This window comes from Brachionichthys hirsutus, chromosome 4 (genome assembly GCF_040956055.1).
Source record: "Brachionichthys hirsutus isolate HB-005 chromosome 4, CSIRO-AGI_Bhir_v1, whole genome shotgun sequence".
Taxonomy (NCBI): domain Eukaryota; kingdom Metazoa; phylum Chordata; class Actinopteri; order Lophiiformes; family Brachionichthyidae; genus Brachionichthys; species Brachionichthys hirsutus.
Window position 1 is genome coordinate 11,851,291 of NC_090900.1, and position 17,234 is coordinate 11,868,524.

Sequence of the window (17,234 nt, forward strand, 5' to 3'; positions counted from 1 at the left end):
CGCTGCATCGTGACGTTAGGAGGCACCATCATGAATCCAACAGCTGTGCTGGCCCAATAGGTTAAACAAGCAGCACAGTTATGAGAGCAGAACACGATTTCACTCTTCCTATCAGCCAGTGATGTATTAAACACGCGTCGATAGAACTTTGCTATTTGATGCTGAGGTCGTCAGTGTCAACTCTGAGTGCTTCTCTTCCATGCTTGCTTAAAGGTTTTAATTTGAACGCTATGCAACTGCCTCTGCATACATGCATGAGCAATTTTGATATCTATACCAATCACATGCTCAGATGGAGTTTCAATTTAGAAGGAGCCGATGCATCCTGCACCCGGTGTTTTACCCATTTTCATTCAATGCATTGGAAATGGAAGGAGCCGGGGTTTTTTTTTATTTAAGAACCACCTTCAGAAGTTTAATCTGCCTGCAAATATGGAAAGAAAAAAACACCTGACATTGTAGCCCTTGCTGTGTGGCTGATCTCTGCAAACGCAGATACCCCATGGCTAAACAGGAATCTCTGAGGACATGGGGCAGAAGAGACCAGAGCCGTGCAGCTATGATTTGTATTCTCTCTCCTCGAGTCCTCGCTGTAACCTCCCTCCTGCCAAGCCTGCTTCTAATCTACGATTCCAAATGAATTATAGCTCCAGTAATTCATCTACAGAGAAATTCTGTCTCACTGTGTACTTTTACTTGATTGAGCAAACCCAGACACGGCACTGGCATCCCAAAGCACTTTGATCCCACTTCACACCCACCAGAAGACCTCAGATTTATACGCCTTAGTTTGCCGCTCATTATAATCAGATGGCGCCCGTAGCCATAAAAGACCTTTATGCACTTCATTTCTGCACCTCCTCCTCAAAGAACGTGGTATACAAGCCTGATCTGAAGTATTCTCACACCTTGAAATGCATTAGGTGCCACACACCGAGAGATGGGTGGACTAGAGTGTGGCCTCATCATTTCTATCGTGATGCAAACTGAGCTCGAGAGGATGTCGAGTCCAAATAAAAGGAGTGAATGTGTTTTTTTAGGTGTGAAATAGACAAAGACTAGATTATACTACTCTCACTCTGACTCTTGGTTTCTCATAGTGTGACATTTATATTTAGAATATTTTGCTTTGCATCCGGTGTTTAATGAGAATTTCTGCTGCACACGAGCCCCATTATACAAAAGGTGCTGATTTAATTCAAGGTCTGCAAAAACTGACAGACTGGGGAAATCAATGTTACAGCTAATTCAGCCACCATGCGGGCCTCAGCAGCTGCTTGTGCAGCAGCTCGCTGCCCCCCCCCCCCCTCCACAGCAGTCCTCCATAGAACTCTCAGAAGTCTTTTGTATTCTGCATTGAGTGCCCTGCGTGCCGATGTTCCTGCAGGGACTGAAACTCAAGCGTTTTAACCACAGTCACCTGGGTCACTGCCAGCTGCACCTTAGTCATTCGACTCAGTGTTTCAGCATGAGCCACTTGGACATATTCAGTGAGAGGAAGCAAGCTGGATAGCGCAGTGTGCGTCCTGCAGGCAGAAGTATCTCCAGCCTTGTATTCAAAAGATCTGTCACGAGGAACAAAGGCATGGCGTAGACAATAATTACCCTGTAATGCATGGAACTGACTCACAATGTGTGCACAAATCAGCCATTATTAATATGAATGTGATTTGGTCTCAAGATTGCAGTACTGTACTGGTTTTATTAAAGGTTTAAAACCAGAATAAGGACCAAGAACAAACTCATCATGTAATTCTGTCTCTGATTGTTCAGCTTGCAAATCAAATCAAGGTACAGGACAATGTCTTGGGTTCAGACAAGAGGGACACATAAGTCAGAATGTTAACATGGGTCACAATTTTTAAGTCCATTCTACTTTTAATGTCACCATTTCCTCAGTTGTCGATTCAAGAAAACAATATCTTGCTTTAGATCGGCTCAGGGCTGAGGAGGCAGGTAACTTACAGTCCATTAATCTCATTTGCTGAAATCACTTGCTTTAGGTATTTGGAAATAAAGTTGATAAAATTGGTGAGAATGGGCCAAAACTGTAACATTAATGGCCATAAATCCAAAACAATGAGGTGAAAGACACTAAAAGACTCCATAAAACCCAGTAACTAGTCATTCTCCGTGGGTTCAAAGATACGAGCAATAGCTTTTACATCACAACCAGCTATTTAATGATGGGATAAAATATTCAGAGCAGCTTTAAAAAGTGATTAGTAAATAAGTTACAGTAGGTAGTGGCCTAGAGTCTTAATTCCAATAAGGATACAAGCTACTGTGAACCTCCAAATAGTGAGTCATAGTGAGTGTTGATCATTTGGCTGCTCCGCTCCAGCAATTTCACCACATCGGACGTCCCTGTCAGTGAAAGCTGCTCTTGGGCTATTTTTATTTATTTATTTATTTATTGCTTCACAAGAGCCCCACATGCCCGAGCAGAGTCAATACGCTCAGACAGGATGCTATTAAGCAAAGACAGCCAGAAGTCAACAGGTCACACACAGACGGCACATCACAGAACTAATCTCAACAACTGGGCAAGAGATCAAAATAGCTTTTCTTCAGCCTCCCTAATGTGTGCATTAAGCACATTTGGACTGAAGGGGTTTGTTGGTCTGTTGAATAGTGTTTAATGAAATAAATGCCTTATGGTAAAGTTATTCACAAAATAATAATTGCTTGTAAGAATAAGTCAGGGCCGTGCATCAAAAAAAATAGACAATATTTACGTAGTGAATTATCATGGCTTTTCTGATCTTTGGATAAAAAAAAAGGTTGTCTTATTTCCTCCGAGAAAAGTAATTTGTCCCCCCCCCCCGCCCCACCCCCCTTGTACCACAAGCTACATTAAGGTCACTGTGCCCATTATGAAAAAGGGGAGTGAAAGGAAAGGACAAATACGATGCAGCTTGAACAACAGCGCTGATGTACCTGAGCAAATATGTTTCTTCCTGATCATCTGCACTCAGGCCTGCTGCTTTTTTTTTTTTTTTTTTTAATAAAGCACACACCCTAACACAGTTGATGGTCACTAATGTACTCCTGTCTGCACCACTACCAGAGCTAAGTTCATACATTATCACTTCGACCCCAGGCTAACAGCTAAGCCCCAGTTCTGTCTGCCTCAGCTGAGCTCATTCACATTCCACCTCCAGCCACTTGTCTTCGCTACGCTGCAGTGGGAGCTGTTGATTTGCCTAATGCCTTAACCAAATTAAAATAACCCTGCAGACTGGAATATATGATTGGCAATTTTTTTTTTTACGTGTTTTTAGTTTTTCTTGTTGAGCCCATGTGAGGGACGAGCAGCTGAATGTTTATGAGATGTGGGGCCTCATTAATACACAATGTGCTCCTTGACCTTGGCAGACGATTGTGGCTGTATCCATAACGCATTCCTCGGTGGTATCCAATCACAAATGCAACGTTTTTTGGTTTTGTTTTTTTTTCTTTCCAAGTGGGGTTGGGGGGGGGGGCAAGAAAAATCCAGATATTAATGAGACAAACAGCAGAGGCAGGGACTCCTTCTCTGCACATTGTCAGTGAAGAGGATTATCACTGTAAGAACTACTTAAAGATACAGCTGGAGACTGAGAATATTAAATATAGAAAATGAATGAATAATATGAATAATAATAATTATAATAATAATGCATTCGATTTATGTAGTACTTTGTTTGTAGAAACTCAAAGTGCTTCTACATTGTGCATTATTCATGCTTGATGGTGGTGAAGCTCCTGTTGTAGCCACAGCTGCCCTGGGGCAGACTGGCAGAAGCGAGGCTGCCAATTTGTGCCACCGGCCCTCCCGACCACCACCGACATTCACTCGCTCATTACATTCACACAGGCAATGTGGGTGACGTGTCTTGCCCAAGGACCCAACAGCAGTGTACACATGTGACGGAGCCGGGAATAAAACCACCAACCTCTTGATCATATAGGACAGAATTATTTTATTTATCAAAATTAACACAAGCCTGGTATTTCTCTGCATTTCTATTAAAGGGTAAGATGCTCTCAAGACACCCCCAAATATTTTTTGATTTATGGAAGCAGCAATTACACCTCGCCAGCTTGCCAATGCTTGATGGGCGAATCAGAGCAGGTAATTATAAAGAATAATGAAACATGGAGCCAAGGGAATGAATCCCTGCATCACAAATTCGAATGAAAGATAAATGGACTATCCATATCACACAGCTATTATGCCGGAAAGATTATTGCCGTAAACCCCGTGTACTCCAGTTCCTTCTCAAGCAAAAGCCATTACTCCACTGACACATCTGACTTGTTTGCAGACTGATTGATATTCCGTGGCTTGTGAGCATTCCTCTAGTCGTTCATGTTTTCAATTTCTGGGGGAGACAATGGGTGGTGGTTTTTCTTGCTGAGAAAAACAGCTATTGATGGATTTACATCAGAATAAGGAAATGTTATTAAATTGTGCCCAGAGGCGTACGTTTGAACAGAGACGGTGGCGCATACGCATGCACAAACACACATCGCTCTTTTAGTCAGTTAGTTGGAACTTCGCAAAGTTCAAACCAGACTCATCTGTGATTACAAAGAAATGTGCAATTCTTTATTTTGTTTAGATGCATCACTGGGTATTCTGATAATACAGAGAAAAACAAACTTGGAGTATGGAAGTTGTGAAGCATATTTCAAACGCTATCCTAACTTCAACCGCTTATCCGGTGCCGGGTCACGGGGGGGCACCAGCCGACGCAGGGAAACCCAGACTTCCCTCTCCCCAGCCACTTCTTCCAGCTCTTCCAGGGGGGAGATCCCGAGGTGTCCCCAGGCCAGCCCAGAGACATAGTCTCTCCAGAGTGTCCGTGGTCTCCTACCAGTGGGATGTGCCCTGAACACCTCACTACTAGGGAGGCGTCCGAGAGACATCCTAAATAGATTCCCTCATTGGGCTCCTCTCACTGCGGAGAAGAAGTGGTTCTACTCCGCATTGAGAGGAGCCCGATGCGGAGAAGCAGCGGTTCTACTCCAAGCTCCTCCCGGATGACTGAGCTTCTCACCGTTGAGTAAAATTTCCTGAAGATGAATGTGTTTTAACCAGAATTTTCAGTGTGTTAAAGCAAATGTTAATTGTTTGGTTTCATGCACAGCAAGTTCAGTTTTATGTTCACACTCAGAGCAATTTGTTCACTGACATCCTGAAAGCTAATATTAGGTTCATGTTGTTAATATTGAATCTGTAGACAGCCACAGTCATTGTTTCAGCTTTTGTTTTTTTTTGTTTTTGGTGTTTTCTTTACACTACAAAGTGTTTGCTGGCATGAGTTGAGGGTATCAGGATAGAAATGTGCCGTTCAGATGCTAAGAGGTGGCAGACTGTCAGCCACTGATTGGGACCAGTCTCGTGTCCTTTTGTTGCCAAAAAAAGAACCAGCAGCCAACATCTCAGCCAACGTTCTAATCACAGACTCCCAGCAGCAATCACAGACCTAGAAGCTAATCAGTCAACACAAACAAGCACACCACAAAGCTACATGCTAACAAACCAGACCTGCAAAAACACAGCAGCACGTACACAAAATGAGTAACTGTGGTGGCTCCTTCTGGAGAAATTTGTCCAATTTAGGTTCCATTAAAGGTGCATTTTAAGGATAAACACTGAATATTTGTGATTCATTTGCATGAATGCACAATGAATATATTTTTTTAATTATTCACACCTTTGACCAGAAAACATTTCCTTCATCAATTTTAGTGCCTTAATTTTGCACATTGGTTTTTGTGTGTATTTCTTTTTTTTAAAGGGACAGTGCATATGTAATGAACATGTAAATGTAAATATGCCAGAATTAGCTAATGGCTACTTTACATACCACCAGGATCATACGGGAAATAATTGATATGCAGACATTATGTGAAGACAGCCCCTAAAATATGAAGCGAAAGCACAATGATGCACCCTAATCCCCCCACACATACTAATACCTGCTGCCTGTGCTTCCTCCAAAAGTGCAGTCATGGTTGGCAGCAGGGATCAAATCACGCAGATGGCCACAGTGAAGCCTACCTTTACTGTAGAGCTGAACAGCCCATCATCACCCAAAAACCATCCACAGATCCGGGCATTTGCAATCTGCTTTACACAAGGATGTCATGCTTTACATCCCATCACTGCCAGGGAGAACACGATGTTTTTTGGTCAGACTGCTGTTGACGAGGAAGCATGCAGCCATTTGCCTGCAATAAAAAAGAGAAAGCAGCATGCCTGGTTCCTCCATTTGAAGGTCGCTTTTGCTCTATTGTAATTACAGATAAAGGAGTACCCAAGCAGCTTGTCTCTTTGACAAAAAATAATTACAGGATTGTGGGGGGAGGGTTGGAGGAGATGGTGTAAATGAATGCAAGACCGTGCAGTGGCCGAGGTGTGTGTGGAGGCCACAGGGGATTGCGGTTGGAGTGGGTGGAGAGGACTGTAGGTCACCGCTCCTCTTTAGATGTGCTCCCTGGTGGCTGATTAGAGGCCACAGAGAGAGAGAGATTTAAACAACTCTGTCCCCAGGGTCCAGTCTGGTCATAATGTTACAAACAGCAGGTAAAAATCATGGAAAATCAATACCATGTAGAATCACAGTGCAGACACGCACGCTAATGCCACATGTATGTGGTTTGGAATTGTTATTGACGGTTTTGCTGCATGAGAGTGGACCATGACGCCCCCCCATAATGGAACTGCTGCTACATAGTGATGCATGATGGCGGCCAGTGGGCCTGATGGAGCAGGACGGTGATCCATCAAGCAGATAACATCCCACCAGGATCATTCTGGAAATAAATATTAGGCACTGCAGACAAAAACAACAAATTGTGATGTTGGGATGTTATGTTTTTCAGTTACTTTGAGATACACTTACTTACAAATAATTAGATGATTTAATCAATACCCTTATCATGTGTGCACGCCAAGTGTGAATATATGGATAGCTCAGTGGTAATGCTGCTGACTTTGGCACGGAAGATCGGGGGTTTGAATCCCAGTCAGAGCAGTAAGGTGGGCCCTTAGGCAAGACCCTTCATGCTCACACGCCTATTGGAATGTGGGCGTGTAAGCATGATAGAAGGCTGATAGAAGCTGATAGAGTTCTCCAACCTGTAACTGGGTTGGAGAACAGCTAAGCTTGATTAGCAGCTAAGAACCATCAAGCTGAGGACCTGCGCTTGAAGGAGGCTGGAACGACAATATATATGTAATATGTTTAGTTTAGGTTAACATAAATGCTGTCATGGACCAGTAAGTCTCTTTAATGTGTTCAAACTATGATCACATTAAGGGGAAGTTCATGTAGTGACTATTAGTATGGCCTGACTGCCTAGCATTAGTGGATGGAGGACCAGCTGCAGCAGTTTCCCAACTACCTTTGGGTTTGGGAATAGCCCGAAACGTTCCCGAACAGATAATAAACCAAAAGCATGCTACTGGATTCATGTTATCATTTCCTGTCCGGCACCAATGTCTTCAGAAAGACCCAGGAGGTGACTGCCACTTGTGTTCTGAGCCATGCGGTTTCTCCTCGGCAAATCTAAATGCCTGACCAATATCAGAGCATTATTGGTCTTGTAGTTTAACTCCTGACAAGAAAGCAATCAGACATTTTGTCCAAATTGTCAAACCAGCTCCTTATATGGTTCAAGGGCATGCAGCAATAATAATAAATTGTCCATCGTAGGTAATAAAATAAGGACTAAATTGCAGCCCATTACAGGTGTGGTAATAATCCAACAGAATCAATAAGAGACAGGAACACGATTTTGCTCTGACAGCTCAAGTGAAATGAATGCATTTTGCCATCAAAGATTTTATTTTTTGTAATGAGAAACATCTCTGATAGAAACAGCAGTTAAAGGTGGGCTTACAGAAGAGGAAAAGTACAAGGGTTATGGATCTCCAGAACTTACAGAACCCACAAATCATTTGCCCTGGTATGGAGTCATTTAATATGCTGTTCACTCTCATGCTGAATCCTCCTGGAATGAACGGCAGGTCAGATTATTTATTACTTTGAAAGCTGAATGAAAATTTAAGCTCTTCTGTTGTTACTTTTTCAATTGGTGTGACAAACCCTATTTGAACCACAGATTGCTTGCTTGCTCCATTTTTCAACTCTGGCATCTATTTTATTCATAAGGGCAAGAAAGTCAATTGAAAGTTAATTCCGATGTGTCTGATTAATGGGTACCGGAGGATACACTCTAATCTGTTCTCTGTTTAGTTGTTCCATTTCAAGCCACACACAGGTTATTATCCTGGAATAAATGTTTGTGTTGCACCCCCCCCCCCCCCTCCTTTGGCACTGCTTGTCTTGTTTCCTCCAAAGGGTGTGGGGCAAAGCCACATATTTATTTTAACTATGCTGCAAGTCTTTCCAGATTCGTGCTTAATCTGTCGGTCATAAAACTGGTGCAGAAATGTGTCATTGATTAATGATTTCAGATCAGTTAATTGTAATAATTTACTGTGAGGTTGGCCTGTGTACTACTCTGTACATCAGGTAGTAAAGTAAACACTGACGCCTGCATTTATAAGAGACGGCTAACAGGAAAACACGTCACTTTATTCCACTGGGCTATAACTGCCCCTGATGGGGTAGCTGGCGTTATAACTCTTGTCTTAGTGATGTATGTCATCATGAGGCAACATTAACATTTTGTATGCTATTTAATTTATATTGGCTCATGGCCGATGAAGCTATACACAGCTAAACCACACTTAACTATATTGCCCCATTAAAGCTAATCACATATAAATGACTGTAGATCAAATCACTCTATTGATCTAGAGGTGTAACATTGGAATAATAATGATTATAGCAGGGCTATATAATCATATAACAGTATATAATTTAGAGTGACATGATGATCACATGTGCTAGTAATAGTAATTGGTGTAGTCTTGATATTATTACTAAATCAATCAATATGAAATACGCATTGAAAGTACACTTCACTGTTATTATTACTATTATTATGCAATGATTTATTTATTAAATGGTAAAATAATTAGTAATTTTCCTTCTTTTTACTGATCTAGTTTTCTGTGTTAATGCTAATAATAATAATGCATTAGTTTTATATAGCGCTTTTCTAGACACTCAGATGCTTTGCATCGTGCATTATTATTATGATGCGTACATTGTAAATTTTGTAGCAGCCTCTAGCAGCCTTTAGTTTGTTTGACCCAACACAATGTGCTAATTAGAATAAAAACTTTGCCAGAATCTTAATGAATTGACCCTAGTGTTTAAAGTCTCTTGATTATGCTGTAATGCAACTTGTAAATATTAGCATTCAGGTCACTCATCTCTGGTGTGTCTTCTCTCCAGGGTGTTTTGGATAAAAGAGGCTACCTGGGGACACATTTCCAGGTTTGGGGAGATACCATGTGGTGCTTAGCGTACTTTAATTAGTTACCTTTTCATCATGTGTAGTTCATGGAGCCATGGAGTCATCTGTATATTAGCCCCCCCAGTGCTATACTGTAAATATCAGAGTGCTGGCCGACACTGATTGGCAGAGAATGTACAGTTGTGTGTTCATAAGCCACTGGAGATGAAGTCAGAATGGCGGTCTGAACCAGGTTGGTGGTCATCGTTGTGATGACCTAAGTGCTATTTAAGTTAAACCATATTCTCCAAATATGTTTTGCAAATGATGTTTACTGGTGCGTCAGCTGAGCCTTTACACAAAGTGAAGTGCAGATGAGTGAATCCCTTGAAGTTATAAATGCTTATGTTGCAGTGAGGCTGTGGCTTCACCAGAAATCTTTAACCTCCCCTGGCTCTCGCCATTAAACAGCTCATTTTACCGCCCAAAGCACGAGCGCATGGACCACGCTTTGTCAGAGAACGCCTGCATAGATGACTTTACAAACCCAGTAAAAGGAGGTTAGCATTTTGCCATCATGCATCATTTACCATGCTGAGAAAATCACATAGGGCTGCAGCATCAGGAAGGTATTTATAGCTTTCTCGTAATTCAATTTCCCTTGAATTGTTCCTCTCTTATTGCTGTTGCGGTTTCTGCTGACAACATTCTTCCTGTAGTCGATCACTCCAGAACAGGCAAATATGCTTTGATAAGCTTAAACTCATAATGAAGAAATATAGAGAAAGCATGCCATGGTGTTGTTACCCATCTGTGGAAGACTGCGGGGTATATGGAGGGCAGTTTTGCCGTGACACTGTAAGCGAACAGAGTTCTTTAAAAGAGGAGCAGTAAATAATGCACGACTTTCAAAGCCAAAGAAAGGTTTCATAATTTGTGGCGTGTTTCTCCATTTAGCAGATGCAGCATTTATCTCAACATGAATAGCTTGGTTAGAATTAGATTACTTTTGAACTGTTTCTCTAGAATTTAAAGTTTGATTACTTTTGATAAGTGACCTTCTGGATAAAAAGGCTTGTGCATCCTGCCGAGAGCACAACATCCATTTCAAAATAATTGGATCTACTCTCAATGATTGCTCACATAAAAAAAAAGTATTTAATGGATTAGGAGATGCTGAGCCAGAGGTGAGAGAGAAAAACATTATGCAGCTGCATAACCTGGCCGTCTGGGAGTCTTGCTCTTTTGTCAGAGCAGTGACGGGTCTTTAATATGGATGTGGCCAGGGGCTTGTTGTGACCGATTAAATTTGCAGTACAATTCATTCTTGTCAAGTTCTAGATTCAAGTTTCACTCTGAACACATTGAGTCAAGTTTGCGTGGCAATAATAATTAGGTGGCATTTTCTGCTCAAACATGCCTGAAAAATGATATGTGATGAAACAAAAACTGAATTTAATGCATGTAAATCCTCCATGCAGGACTTAAATATTTAAACTGGATTTTACATGTACTTATATAATTGTGTGTGCATTGATGTGGATGACTATACACGATTCTCAGCGTATCATTTTAGACCAAATATTTTATCTCCTCCAAGCTAATTTAAGATAATTGAAATTGCATGCACTTGTGATGATGCTACCCCTCCCACACAGGCTTCTTCCTTGGTGGAGAATTTGTGACAGACCAACTCTGCATGTCTCCTCTGAGGAAAAATGTCAGAACACTGATTTAGGAATATTTTGATGGGCATTGTGTTTGTTCTTGTGCACCCACAATGTTGAAAGCCGAGTTTAAAAATATGCGTACTCAAATTGCTCTAACCATTTTTTGATCCGTGCAAAACACAGAAGTCTAATGCTAATATTAATGATGCATGAACACATTTAGCACTAGAACTGACATAGCTGCTAAAACACACACTTGGGGCTAGAAATGGCAGTGTATGTGGAACTAAAATGAATTACCCTGAAGCTCTACTGTGTTTCAGAATCAGAACTGTGAGGGTCAGTTTGCTGCACTTGATGATTTGCCTTATTACACAGACCTGTTTCTGCCTCTCGCTCCAGGACCTGCGGCGTGCGGATTGGCTGCGGTCACCCCGGACACACCTGAGGCAGATTACCACCAGCCTTCATAAACCCTGCTCCGCCCGCTGTTCCCAGTCGGACTGTTTTCATGGATCATGTCTCTGCGTGTCTCTACAGAACGTCCTTCTGCCGCTCCCCGTCCCTGGGATCCGCCTCGCCCTCGCCGACCGCAGCTGATCTGTGCGCCCAGGTCGTGCGTCGTGTTTTCCATTTGTTGTTAACTATTTTGATTAGAGCTTGCTTTTTTGGTTTGTTCTTTTGGCTGTGTCTTTTTGTTTACTAGATATTTTTGTTGGGCTCCAGCCACCACGTAACCCGTGCGCAGCTCCGGGATAGTGACTCTTCTGATTAACATTTGTTAGTAAAACATCAAGTCACGTTCGCACCGTCTCTGTCCTCTGTTCCTTGGGGTCCCCTCGCATCGGTCCATAACAAGAACAAGCTCTACTGAAATGACTGCCGCCGAAGCATGTTGTTCCATATCCTTTATACGTGCAGATTTGGAGCCCCCCCCTGCCATTATAAACCTTGTAATGTAGCAAGACGTGGTGCAACGGTCCAATTGTTATGAATGGCAGTAGCTGTAACAGGAAACCCTGTGACTGTGAATGAACTGGGCTTCAACAGGAACGATAGCTAGTTTGATAAAAAAATTGTAGTAAAGGTTTGAAGTGAACACGACCTGAAGGTTTAGGGAACAATGAGAAAATATGTTATTTGCCGTCTTTTATTGCTCAAGCCTTCAGGCTGAGTTCATTAGCGTGTGCAGGGACATCAATGGTCTCCCACCACAACGTTATACGATGTTAGTTAACTCATAAAGTTATTAGACAGGATTCTTCAAAAACTGAGGCCGATAAAGCAGAAAGTAAATGTTTTATTTACAACTCAGCTGTTAAGCAGAGTTATATTCGTCATTGTTTATCCCTGGTATTTCCACGCATCTCTCCCTCTCTGCAGTCAGCGGATCGGCCGAACAGACCAGACACACCTGCAACCCATTGTCTCATCATCAAGCTGCATAAAATCACTACTGACCCATGATCTTTTGTTATCTTATTGAACTCTTTCTCCTTTGACTTTTGATTTACTTTCCTGCCTCCATCTCCGCGTCTTGTGGTTCAGATCCTCCTTGACGCAACATTAAACTAGAGCCAAGGCTGGCACCCTTTCTTCAACAGAAGATAGTCACGTATTTATTTATTTACTTATTATTTATAACCCCTTGGAAAATGTCAGTATTTTGCTCAAAAGTCGCTCCATTACCTGATTAAAATGCCCCCATGTGGTGTTTGCCGGTGTTTTGTGGGTCAAATCTTTGACTAACTGTGGCCGGTCTCTCCTCATAGAGCAGCTGGACAACAGCACTCTGCTGTCCCAAAAGCTTGCCGACAACAGAGCCTGACAGGCGCCAAGGTGAAGGACCCAACCAGCGGCCGGGCGCCCTCTCAAGCTGATTAAAGCTCATTATCTTCAGCTGTCGCAACGAATCCATTTCATCAGCACAGCAGCTCTCTAGATCAACTGTCACCAATCATGTCATCCAATTGAATTTCACCCGGGCGCTTTTTATCCTTTAAGCAGTTAAGGCAGCATTGCGTGAATGAAACCTGTTGGGCCCCACTCTGCCGCGGCCGGCGATGATGAACAACATCACACCTTTAGGTTATGACCTTTGAGGGAAACATTTCAATGATTCAAGGCATAAATCGCATTAAAGTCAAACTGGAGAATTGCTAGAAGAGCGAAGATTCATGATGCACTCATGTAGAGAAGCTGATAGAGGCTGATCATTTTATATTATCTATAAAATACTTCATAGGGCGTATAGAAATGTTGCTCTTTCATTGTCATCTTACACCAAAAGTGACCTCCATTGCATTCATCATTGTTATATACAGGTTTAGGTAATGACACCAGCTATACCAGAGATATATTGAATCTCCAGTGTGTGTGTGTTCTATCCATGAATCCAGGAGGCAGGATCGAGCTCATGCACTTCATTCAATAGAGCAGCATTTCGACTTTGAGGCAGTCAATCCCTTTCACTTTGAGCAAACCTCAATTCAATTAGCTGTGCGATGTTGCCTTCGGAGGCCAGCGAATTAGAGCGTTAGTCTTTTGCAGTGTCTAGGAATGACGGATTAGCGATAGCAATCAATGTGATGGCAACTTTTAGAAAAGTAGTTGGAAGGGGAAATGTACGAAGAACCTTGTTTCTGTCGCTTACACCCCACGATGATGGACCACCATCAGACGAAAAGCAGCGCCACGCAATTCATACACCGTCAAATCAAGCCGTCCCTCGGCTGTGTGCACCGGGGCAAGAAGCAACCCGATGAGAGAAGACAAATTGACACCAACACACTTTCTTTCTCAGATGTGGTTGCTTGTTTAGCTTTGCACCTTTACCTCCTTTTTCTCTGCACAAGAGTTAGTCCATGTTATAACAGCTCATGAAGCATCAGCTCAGACAACAGGCTAGCAATTTGTGTCATCAGAATTAAGGTCCAGCTGCAACCTCACAGAGAACTAAACCCCCCCCCCCCCCCTCTGAGATAGGGGGGGGGGGGGGAGGGGGTCGCCTGGAAGGGACCTTCAACAAGCTTTCAAACCGTCATCCTGATATTTTGGACTACAGACGAGTTTCTCTTATTTGTTTATTTAATACTAAAGTTTTTCCTATATTATATCATATAGAAAACACCACAGCTAAATGAGAGAAGGAGCTGACAATCTCTGCCTCACTTCTTCAAAGTCTTAAAATATATAGTTTCTGCTGAGACAATGCCAGAGTCTCTCTCTCTCTCTCTCTCTCTCGCTCATTTAAAGTCGGTGTAGCTCACCCCACCTAGCAATTCATCTCTAGCTCATATCACTTTGAGGGAATAACAATCCAATCATGTGAGACAAATTAGACAGTAATAACTGAGAGAGAACAAACTCATATTGTTAAATGTATCAATGTATTGGCCAGCACGACACACAGCTAAAAGGAATTTTGATAGTAGATATCTAATTACTTTTCCTCCCAAAATGAACACTATACCTTTGTGGGCTCCTTGTAATAAATACAAACTGTTGCAGGTAAATAATGAAGCTATTCCTGCTTTGAACATTTGAAAGTTGATTTAAAAAGTCTTTTTTTTATCTCAGCCCCCTTAAAAAAAATAAGAAAAAAGGTCGCACCCCACCAGTGGTCTGCTGTGAACATATGGTGAGAGCAGGTGTTTGGTAAGTCATCAGTCGCACTTCGGTGTTCAGCTCTCAGCTCAGCTTCAGCACCGACACACCGATACGACTGCTCCATGTCTGCCTCATCTCAATGGACGTACTGAACCAAAATAGAAATAGTTCAAATGAGCTACCGGAAACTCCTGCCAACTGCTTGGTGTTTGGTAAGAGGTTCAGCACTTTATAAGTAAAATATTGATGAAGATTGAACTACATCATCCACACAAAGCAACTGTGCCTTTCATAAGTAAGTAAAAGCACGCCCGTTTGCTTTGAGCCATTAGAGACAGTGCAGACACACCTCTTGGGTTCATTAGCACCATCGTCTCTGTGTTACTGTTCATAATCGTGTTCTGTTGATATGCAGGCACACAGCAGTAAGGACACCCTATTTTAAATCTTTTCCATCATCACATAATGGACTACATCTAATGAAAATGGAGGAGACGAGACACGTGTAAATTTCATTTGTGTGAGCAAATATTACTGCCGAAATGGGTGAACTGCGTCCTTGGCCTCAGTAAACACAGACTCCAAATGTTCTTTTCATCGCATCGTAAACAGATAGATATTGATCGGTGGACAAAATGCTGCCAAAACTAAATATAGACAGCGTTGCCCTTGATCGATTGCCCGAGTATCACAGCCTGCGAAGAGCTGCTTGTGTTCTCCCATCTCCTCATCTTTTCTTATAGTGACATTGTTCTTGAAGGAATATGTGAGACGCGTGTGGGGTGCTGACAGCCAAGATATATGTCAACCTGAAACCAAGATCCACTCACACATTTTTCATCAGGACTGCGGTGTCCATTATGATGCAGGAAGACAGCTTAGGTCCCCATAAAAATAAAAATAAAATAATGAGAAGCAGGACGAAAAATGAGGGCACAGACTTTATTCCATACATGTGTTAAGAGCAAATGTATTTGTGTGTGTCGCTGAGGCTGTGACTATTTCTGGTGATGAGCCGGACTCCAACGCATGGCCTTATGGAAAAACGAAGGAAGCAGAGTCAGCTTTTTAGACTCCAGTTTTTTACATTGCACTCAATACCGTGTGTTCTGCTCGTTTGTGCATATTGAAGTGGAGATGCTGGGAAAAGTCTGTGTCAATTACTTGATGGGTCTGCAGCAATGCTACCCCTTCTCCCTGGTTCTGGACATGCAGTTTCAATAGTCCGTGACTACCATGACTACCTGAATCATCTTGGGCAGATAAAGTTTTTTTTTTTATGTGGCATTTTTATCATGTTATTGTAAGTCAGTGTATCCCTACTTCTCCTCACCAACGTAAATGCTCCCCAAATAAACAGAGGAAGGAAGAAATAATGACAAGCAGTCCAGGATTTCTTGGTATCTGTGGAACAAACACCCCTGCTGGGTTTGCTAATTACTATAACTTGAGTGCTCAGCCATTCCCCCCCCCCAATCCACATATTAATTTCATGCAAATGTGTATTCACCGTAGATGTCTCTGTGAGGGAGAACGCAGCACGCCTTCTCCGATTCCTGCCTGCTGTTATCGCATGGGAGCATTCACGACGTGTTTATTGGCAGTTTGTAAATGTCACTTTTCATGCAGTGTTGCATACCCAGGATGCACAAGATAAAGACGGACAGCACATCGGCCGTCATGGACTTGCTGCAGGATGAATCAAAACGGAAACGTTGATCTTTTTTTGGGGGGGGGTCCAGCCAATCCGGATGGCTGTAGGAGAACGCGGAGTTGCACAGCCCTTCACGCCCTCAAAATCACCAGGTAATGTATGCTTCTCATAGAGGTAACAGCACCGTGAAATCAATGTTGTTGTTGTTTTTATATATATTTATATATACAACATAAATGTGTCACTATCGCTCCTGTAATGCCTCCAAGCAATATAAAGGCCTTGGCTCTAGAGGGCAGGATCAATAGCCCAGGAAAGCCATTGAATTTCTCTAAGCTTTACTCTTGTGCTGGGCTTGGGATTAGTTTGCTTTATGGGTTGGATAAGGATCTGTAAACCAAAATCAGCAAGCTGCTAAATATTACAAGGAAAGGAAGCGAAAGAGACTTAAAGCCGTGGAGTCCAGATTCAGCTGTGCATGGCAGGTGTCCACTCGGCACACCGGCGGGGGGGGGGGTCCACACTACCTCTCACGGATGGGAAAACAGACGCCATCAGCAACAACCCACAGGGGAGTTACATCCCAGTACACTCATGCTGTTGATTGCCAAGAAGTATTTTAGAACACACACACACGTCTCGGAAGTGTTACCTAAGGCACAAAAACACCGCTATGCCTAGAGGGCTGGTTTCCTGCAGACGATGAGCCGGAGATAACGACTGGGGTCACTAGGAAATCTGTGGAGGGGAGAGTTTCTCTCTTTCTTGAGCTGTGTATACAGTCTATTGATTCTCTGTCCCACATATATGAGAGTGACGGTAGGAAGAACGGTGGATCGTAGAAACTATTTGTAGAGCTATAACAAGTTACGACTGCCCTTAATTTAGTACACATTCACCATAATAGAAAATGGTGCAGCTAATCAATTTCAATGCTA